Source organism: Capsicum annuum, chromosome 3 (assembly GCF_002878395.1).
Source record: "Capsicum annuum cultivar UCD-10X-F1 chromosome 3, UCD10Xv1.1, whole genome shotgun sequence".
NCBI classification, from domain to species: Eukaryota; Viridiplantae; Streptophyta; class Magnoliopsida; order Solanales; family Solanaceae; genus Capsicum; species Capsicum annuum.
In genome coordinates, this window is record NC_061113.1 from 104,552,540 (window position 1) to 104,560,509 (window position 7,970).

Consider the following 7,970-nt stretch of genomic DNA (forward strand, 5'->3'; position numbering starts at 1 on the left):
ACTCTAGCTTCATTGGATGTGTTGAGGATAGCTTAGAAGTGTGCACTTCATTCAGTTCCTAAGAGGGTTATATGTTATGTTTAGGCTCATTGATTGGTTGAGAGGGGATGTTTGTCTTACTTGGCTCATATTTATGATACTAGTGTTGCTTCACCTTCTTCTTTGGATTCAGATCATGTTGTCTATGAATTTATGGATGTATTCTCTATAGATTTGACCGATATACCTCCAGATCGTGATATTGATTTTTCCATTGATGTTGAGTCAGGCACCAAGCCTATTTCTATTACTCGTTATAGGTTGTCCCTAGTCGAGTTGAAGGAATTAAAGGATCAATCATAGGAGTTATTGGGTAAGGTATTTATAAGACCTAGTGTATCACCTTAGGGTGCGCCTATCTTATTTGTGAAGAAGAAGGATAGATATATGTGGATGTGTATTAATTTTTGATAGTAGAACAAGGTGATGATTAAGAATAAGTATCCTCTTTCTCGTATTGATGATTTGTTCAATTAGCTATAGGGTTCCGCTATATATTTGAAGATTGATTTTAGATTTGGTATCACCCGTCGAGGATTAGACTTTTAGATATTCTGAAGACAACTTTTCAGACTCGATATGGTCATTTTGAGTCCTTATCATGTCCTCTGGGTTGACTAATGCCTTATCCACATTCATTGATTTTATAATCTGGATGTTTTGACTGTATCACGACTCCTTTTTTATTGTATTTATAGATGATATCTTTGTTTATTCCAAGATGAGGCCTATCATGAGGATCATTTATGGATTGTGCTTCAGAGACTAAGGGATGAGAAGTTGTATGCTATATTCTCCAAGTGTGAGTTTTGGTTGGAGTCTGTTTTTTTCTTAGGTCATGTGGTGACTAAAGAGGGTATTATAAGTGATCCATCCAAGATTACAATGATTCATGATTAGGCTAGGCCTACTTTGCCCACTAAGATTCAGAGTTTTATTAGATTGACAGGTTATTTTTGATGTTTTGTAGAGGGTTTTTCATCTATTACAACTTCGTTGACCTAGTTGACTCAGAAAAATATTTACTTTCAGTGGTCTGATGCTTGTGAGGTGAGCTTCAAAAAGTTCAAGGATTTGTTGAGTTCACCTCCTATCCCGACATTATAGAAGGAGGAGTGGGTTCTACCCTCTTTGGTGATGCTTCAGGTGTTGGGTTAGATATTGTGTTGATGCATGAGGGTAAGGTTATTGCGTATGCTTGTTGTCAGTTGTATCCCCATGAGAAGAATTACCCTACCCATGATTTGGAGTTGTGTGCGGTTGTTTTTTCTTTGAAATTGTAGAGGCACTACTTGTATGAAGTCTGTTGTGAGATTTTTTTGGATCATCATAGACTTTATTACTTCTTCACCTAGCGAGATCTTAATATGAGAAACATCGTTGGCTTGATTTGCATAAGGATTATATCTTGACTATTCTCTATCATCCGAGCAAGGTTAATTTGGTTACAGATACCTTGAGATAGAAGTCAACTAGCATGGGTAACTTGGCTTATCTTTTGATGTAAGAGAGGACCTACTCATTAGAAGTTCAGTCTCTAGCTAACCATATGGTTAGGCTTCATATTTAGACACCTGGGCATGTTTTGGAATTTGTGGAGGGTAGGTCTTCACTGATTGATTAGATTCAAGCTCATCAGTTTGATGATATTAGGTTGGGGATAATTCAGGAGAAGGTGTTGAGTGGTGAGGCTACGGAATCCACACTAGATTCAGATGGGGTTTTGAGGATTGGAGTCTGAGTTTATGTGCCAAGAGTGGGTGACTGAATTAGATTGATTTTTGAGAAGGCCCACTGTTCCAGGTATTCCATACATTTGGGAGTGACTAAGATGTATCGTAACTTGAGACAACATTACTAGTGGGGTAGTATAAAGAAAGATGTAGTGGATTTTGTAGCTCATTGCCTTTGTTGCCAATAATGAAGGACGAGCATTTGAGGCCTGGTGGATTGCTCTAGAGGTTGACCATTCCTGAGCAGAAGTGGGAACAAATCACTATGGACTTTATGATCGATGGCCTTGCAGTTCTCATGGTTCTGATAGTGTTTCAATCATCGTGGATCGATTGACCAAGTTTACACATTTTATTTTGGTGCAGATCTCCTTCAGTGCCGGGAGGCTGGCCTATATCTACATTCGTAAGATTATTCATATTCATGGTGTTCCAGTGTCTATCATTTTAGATTGAGTTTCTATATTTACATCTCATCTTTGGAAGACTTTTTAGGATAAGTTTGATACTCGGGTTAATCTTAATACCGTATTTCACCCAGATTGATGGATAGTTAGAGCGAACTATCGAGGTTCTGGAGGATATACTCCGTGCTTGTGTGATGGATTTTGATAGTCAATGGGAGTAGCATTTAGACTTGGCGGAGTATGCATGTAATAGTAGATACCATTCCAGTATTGATATGGCTCATTTTGAGGCTTTGTATGGTAGACATTGTCACTCTCCAGTGGTTTGGTTTGAGATTTCTAAGGTTAGACCTCGAGATATGAACTTGCTTCGTGAGTCTTTAGATAGAGTTCAGATCACTTAGGATAGACTTCGAGTAGCTCAGAGTAGGTAGAAGTGTTATGCAGATCATAGACTTTGAAATTTGGTGTTGGTGATCGTGTTTTCCTTTGCGTTTCCCCATCAAGGGTGTGATGAGATTTGGAAAGTGGGGAAAGCTTAGCCTCGGATATATTGTCTCATTTGAGATTCTTCAAAATATTGGTGATGTGGCTTATGAGTTAGCTTTCTCCCAAGACTTATAAGCTGCTCATCCAATTGTTCATGTTTCCATATTTCGTCGTTACAGTCAGGATGAGTCTTATATCATTCATTGGGAGTCGATTCAGTTAGATAAGAGGTTGTCTTTTGTTGAGAATTCTATCTCCATATTTGCTAGGGATGTTAGATAATTGCGCTCTAGAGTTATTCTTATGGTTAAGGTCTAGTAGAGGTATCGATCTGTAGATGAGGCTACTTGTGAGGTAAACAGTTGGTATAGTTTAATCGCTTTTAAAAACAATTTCGACCCTCAATTTGGAAATTGTGATTTTGAATTTTGGGGGTCAACTTTTTGAAAATGATATTTTTATACAAATTTGATGTCTCCATTGAATCTAGAACGTAGAATTTGATAAGGTTGCATAGTTTTTTTTGCATTCATAGGATTCCGGATGGATCTCAAAGGGCCCGCTGCGACTTGGAATACACCAAGTCATTAGCTAGTGCACCTGTGATCGCGAAGCTAGTGTCACGATTGGGATGGGTATGTAGGTCAAGTGTCATGATTACGACCACCCTTCTGTGATTACGATACCTCTGCCATCTAGGTATCACAATTACTACACCTGGTCCGTAATTGCAATTCCTGGGTGAGTAAATACCCATGTTTCGCCATTTTCACGATTTTTGAGACTTAAAGCATAGGGTTTTGTGATTTGGAGTAAATTTCTTCATCTTTAAGCTTAGGTAAGCCCCATAACACCCATTTTAATTATTTACTTCAATCTTTATCATCTATTTCTTGTTTTAAACTTGGAACAAAGTATGGAATTTGGAGATTTTGGCCCGTGAGGCCTAAAAATTGTGTTTCTGTTATTTAAACCTCGATTTCCAACCTTTCTCACTTGGGTGCATTTCTAATGTTATAATTATGATTTTCTAATCTTATAATTATCTGTTTTCCCTTAATTTTATCTTCAAATAACTTTAATTCTTGATCTTTAAATGAATTTCGGGGATATTTACCTGGTACAGCTTGAAATGAGTTTTTCTTTGATTTGGACCTTGTTTTAAACTTGTTGTACATACGTTTTAATCTTTAGATTCCAAAAAAAAATGGGGAACAGGTTTTGAAATAAAATTATGATTTCCCTTCTTTTTCAAAAACCCTATTTGGGAGTCTGTTTTGACCCCGACTTGAAACTAGGCTATATGGGTAACGTTGACTTTTTATTGATGTGTAGATTTTATATTTCTGTATTTTAGTTGATTTTGGGACCATTTGCAAGGAGTGAGGATTTGGGATTAAAGGTTTTTATTTTGATTTTTTGTATTCGATGTAGGTTATGGTATAACTTCTTTCAGACTGGGCTGGGTAGTTAATATTAATATAAAAGAATGTTTAGGGTATGTGAACTAACAATGAAATATGGCTATTTATTGTGTTGTGCCCGTATGGGGGCCCATATGGGATATAATTGGTGGTTTTGGGATATTATATGCTTTGTGTGCCCGTATTAGGTCCAATGTGATGTTGATAGCCTATACACATGAAAATAATCGTACCTTGTTTGGTGAAAAGCCTATTGTGGTACCTATTGTGTATTATGATGTGTTCATACTCTATGGGCATATGAATCATGTTGGTTTTCATAGATGGTTGGAAATATTGAGTGGATCTTTGGGATCACATGTTGGTATATTGATGGGTTATTGGATCTTCTCATGGTCGGTTGGTTGTGAACATTGCATCATTATTTTCATGGCATCACCCACATTATTTTACTTGTTTATTGTATGCTTTATATACTTGTTGTTGTTGTATGTTGTACTTGATTTGTGTCTTATGTTACACATGTGCTCTGGAAACACTAGAAATACTGGGATTATTGGAAACACTAGAAGTATTGGAAATATTGGTAATTTTGGAAACACTGGGAACATCGGATTTTGTAAACCTTCTCTGAGGGATGTGCCGAATATGAGTCATGGATATTGGTTTTATATGGATTGACGAACCCTTCATGGGTCCTATGACTTAATGATTACAAGTGGACCATACTGAGAATAAGTTGACCGTGCTCACTCCTACTTTGCCTTTTCAGTGCAGACCCTGATTCGGGTACGCCCCACATTGGTTGATTTAGGCGATATTTGGAGCTTTACGAGGTAGCAATGGATTTCATGCGTTCAAAGCCTATTACTACCTCTTCTAATTTGATATGTCTTTATTACTATTCGAAGACAGAGTTATTTCTATGTTATTATGTTTTCTTGAGTTGTATTAGTAGTTCTTACACTGTGATACTAGATTTTGAGAGTTATGACATAAGTGTTTATGTTTCATCCTATTTTCATTATATTGATTATAGGTCGGTTTTATTCTAGGAGCCTTGTCAAGGGTTTTTAACACGATCTAAACTAGGGCCTTGTCGCGATGGTATCTCAAGTCCAACAAGGATGGGAGACCACCCCCAACACCCCAAATCGTAGACCACCTTACACCAATGTTAGATGAGTTCTGAACCTATAACAAGATAGCTATTTGAGGTGGATTTATTCCCCTCAGTGTTATTGTTCGGGCTTGTTTAGACTTTTTTTAAGGATAACTTGTGTTCTTAATGAGTTAACGATGATATATTTCAGCATCTAAGTGTTAAAGTATTTGATTACAATGTTTAAGGTGTCTTTCAAACAAGTTTGTACTTAAATTGGTCACTTAGAGTTCAAATGTGAAAACTAGTGCTACTAGCTTGATCTAGGTGTTGATCTAGTTGATCTCGATGAATTCTAAAATTTTTAATGAGTTCCTATGGTTATTATTGTTTAATTATGTGGGGAAAAACATGCTTTGAGTGTTCAAGGTTCAATCGAATAAAGCCAAGAGTCAAAACACTAAACTAAAGATTAATGAGATGAAACTAATTCTTAGCTTAAGTTTCTAGTTCACCGTTATGGATTGTGTGCTATTTCAAGCTCTAATCCGTGGTGTTTGATTCTATATGATGTTTGCTGAGTTTATTATGATGATATATGAATGGTGAACAATCTATAAATCAAGTGGAATAGTAACACAAGGCTTGGGATGGAAGGACAATGCTTAAGAGAAGTTTAGACGTCAAAAGGGAATTCCAGTGAGGGTATGGGAATAGCCTCACGGTGCACACCCTATTACTAGGGAGTGAGGCTCGTGGTGCACACTCTACTCACAGGGAGTGAAAATTGTGGTGCACACCCTAGTACCAGGGAGTGAGGCTCACACAACTTTCCTTATTCCCAGGGAGTGAGGCTCGCGGTGCACACTTTGTTCTCAACATAGCCAAAATCTCTCTCCTATAAATAGGACACTTAAACACATTGCAAAATACCTTGGACGACTTTGACACTTAGAGGGGGACTTGAAAACACTTCAATTAGGGTTTTATTTCTTTACTTTAGTATTTTATTGGGTTTTATGATTTCTTCATTGATCTTGATCACGATAATGTCCATTAGTGGCTAAAAGCCCCTTTTCCGGGGTTAAGGCCAAGAACATGATTACTTTTGCTTTGAATTAATTTGGTTTTGATTTCTTATCATATTTGGTTGTTTATTTATCTTTTTAATAACTATTTTATAGATTCACAACCCTTAGAATACATCTATGATCATCTGAGCCCAGGAGGGGGAATAAAAGGATAGAACGTGGGGTTAAATAGAGCAAGGTTCTTATTCTTTTATAAATAAGGGATTTAAATTAGCATCTAAGATAGGGATATACCTATAAGCCTTGTTTGGTTGACCTGCAGGATTGCATCTTAATGTATCTAAATGGGTTATTACATCTGCTCTCAATGATGTAGTTGTAATGTTCAGTTAGGTAGAAGATTAGAGGTTGAGAGACCATGATCATATGATAAACCCTGTGAATCAGCAACCAAGATAAGTAATCTAACCAATGAAGTTCAATAGCTTAGTATGATTGTTCCTAGTGCTTTAATCCTGGGTTTCTCTTTATTGGTTTTCCAAGTAATTTACTTTTATGCACTGTTTACTTTTCTTTTAGTTACAATTCAAAAACTCTTCTGGTCACTCTCAAATCAACTTAATCTTAATAGTGAACAACTATAGGATAGTTGTCAACACAACTCTCTGAGGGATCTATATTCGACTTTAATAAAGTCCACATTACTATTTGGTGAAACCACGTACACTTACTTGTGCGCTTGGGCGCAATAGGATTTTGGCACCGTTACCGGTGATTTATAAATTGGCAACTATCTTAGTTTTAGTTTTACTTTTTAGATTTCTTTGGTGCTTTACGCGTGGTATTGGTATCGAATTTTCAGGAAATAGGTTTAGAGACTAGTAAGCTGGCAAAGGATAGGAATTTGTTGAACCAAGCCCCAAACTCGAGCAATGTTTTCACCAATTAAGCAGAGACACAGTCCTTGTCTATCATATCCCACAAATTCAAGAGGAACAAGACAATCCTGCTCTCATGGCTGAAGATCCCCGCAGGATAGTTTGTGAAGTGGCAATTGCACTTCCAATAAGTTTGACCTCCCCTTTTCAAATACCAGCTACTGAAGGTAACTTTGAGCTGAAATAGAACATGGTGTGGCTTTTGATCAGCAACGTATAGATTATAGGGTCTTCACATGAAGATCTATAAGTCCACCAGTGGAACTTCTTGGAGATTAGTGGCACATTCATCTCTACGGGTATGTCAACTGACTATGTTGAGCTAACACTTTTCCTCTTTTCACTATTTGGGAAGCAAAGAATTTGTTGAAGCTAAGCCAGCAAGTTCAATCCTAACCTATGATAACTTAGCCTAGAAATTTTTCATTTGATTCTTTCCATCTGGCAATACTGTGAGACTATGCATTGAGATTGTGAGCTTCAAACAGAAGCCAGATGAGAACTTATATCATGCTTGGGAGAGGTTCAAAGCTCTTTTTTGGGACTGTCCACATCATCAGCTGTCCAATGAGATTCTAGCTCACACTTTTGTTGTGGCACTTGATAAAAAAAGAAAAATTTTGCTAAATTCAGCTGCAGGTGGTCAAGCGTTGGAATTGAAGTATGATGAGCTATACACTTTGTTGAACCGTATTTCTCAAGGGAATCCTAAGTGGCATACTGGCTCAAGAAGTTCTCCAAAGAAGGTTGCAGGTGTACTGGAGGTGGAACAATTTACTGCTGTATCAGCTTAGATTGCTGTACAAC

The 7,970-nt window shown here is 37.2% G+C and overlaps 1 non-coding gene across 1 annotated transcript; it reads right to left on the reverse strand.

Moving 5' to 3' along the window:
- Positions 1 to 7,618: 7,618 nt before the first annotated feature.
- Positions 7,619 to 7,725, reverse strand: LOC124897367. The gene has a single exon (XR_007054089.1). It is a non-coding gene; the product is annotated as a small nucleolar RNA R71 (small nucleolar RNA).
- Between the last annotated feature and the right edge of the window lie 245 nt (positions 7,726 to 7,970).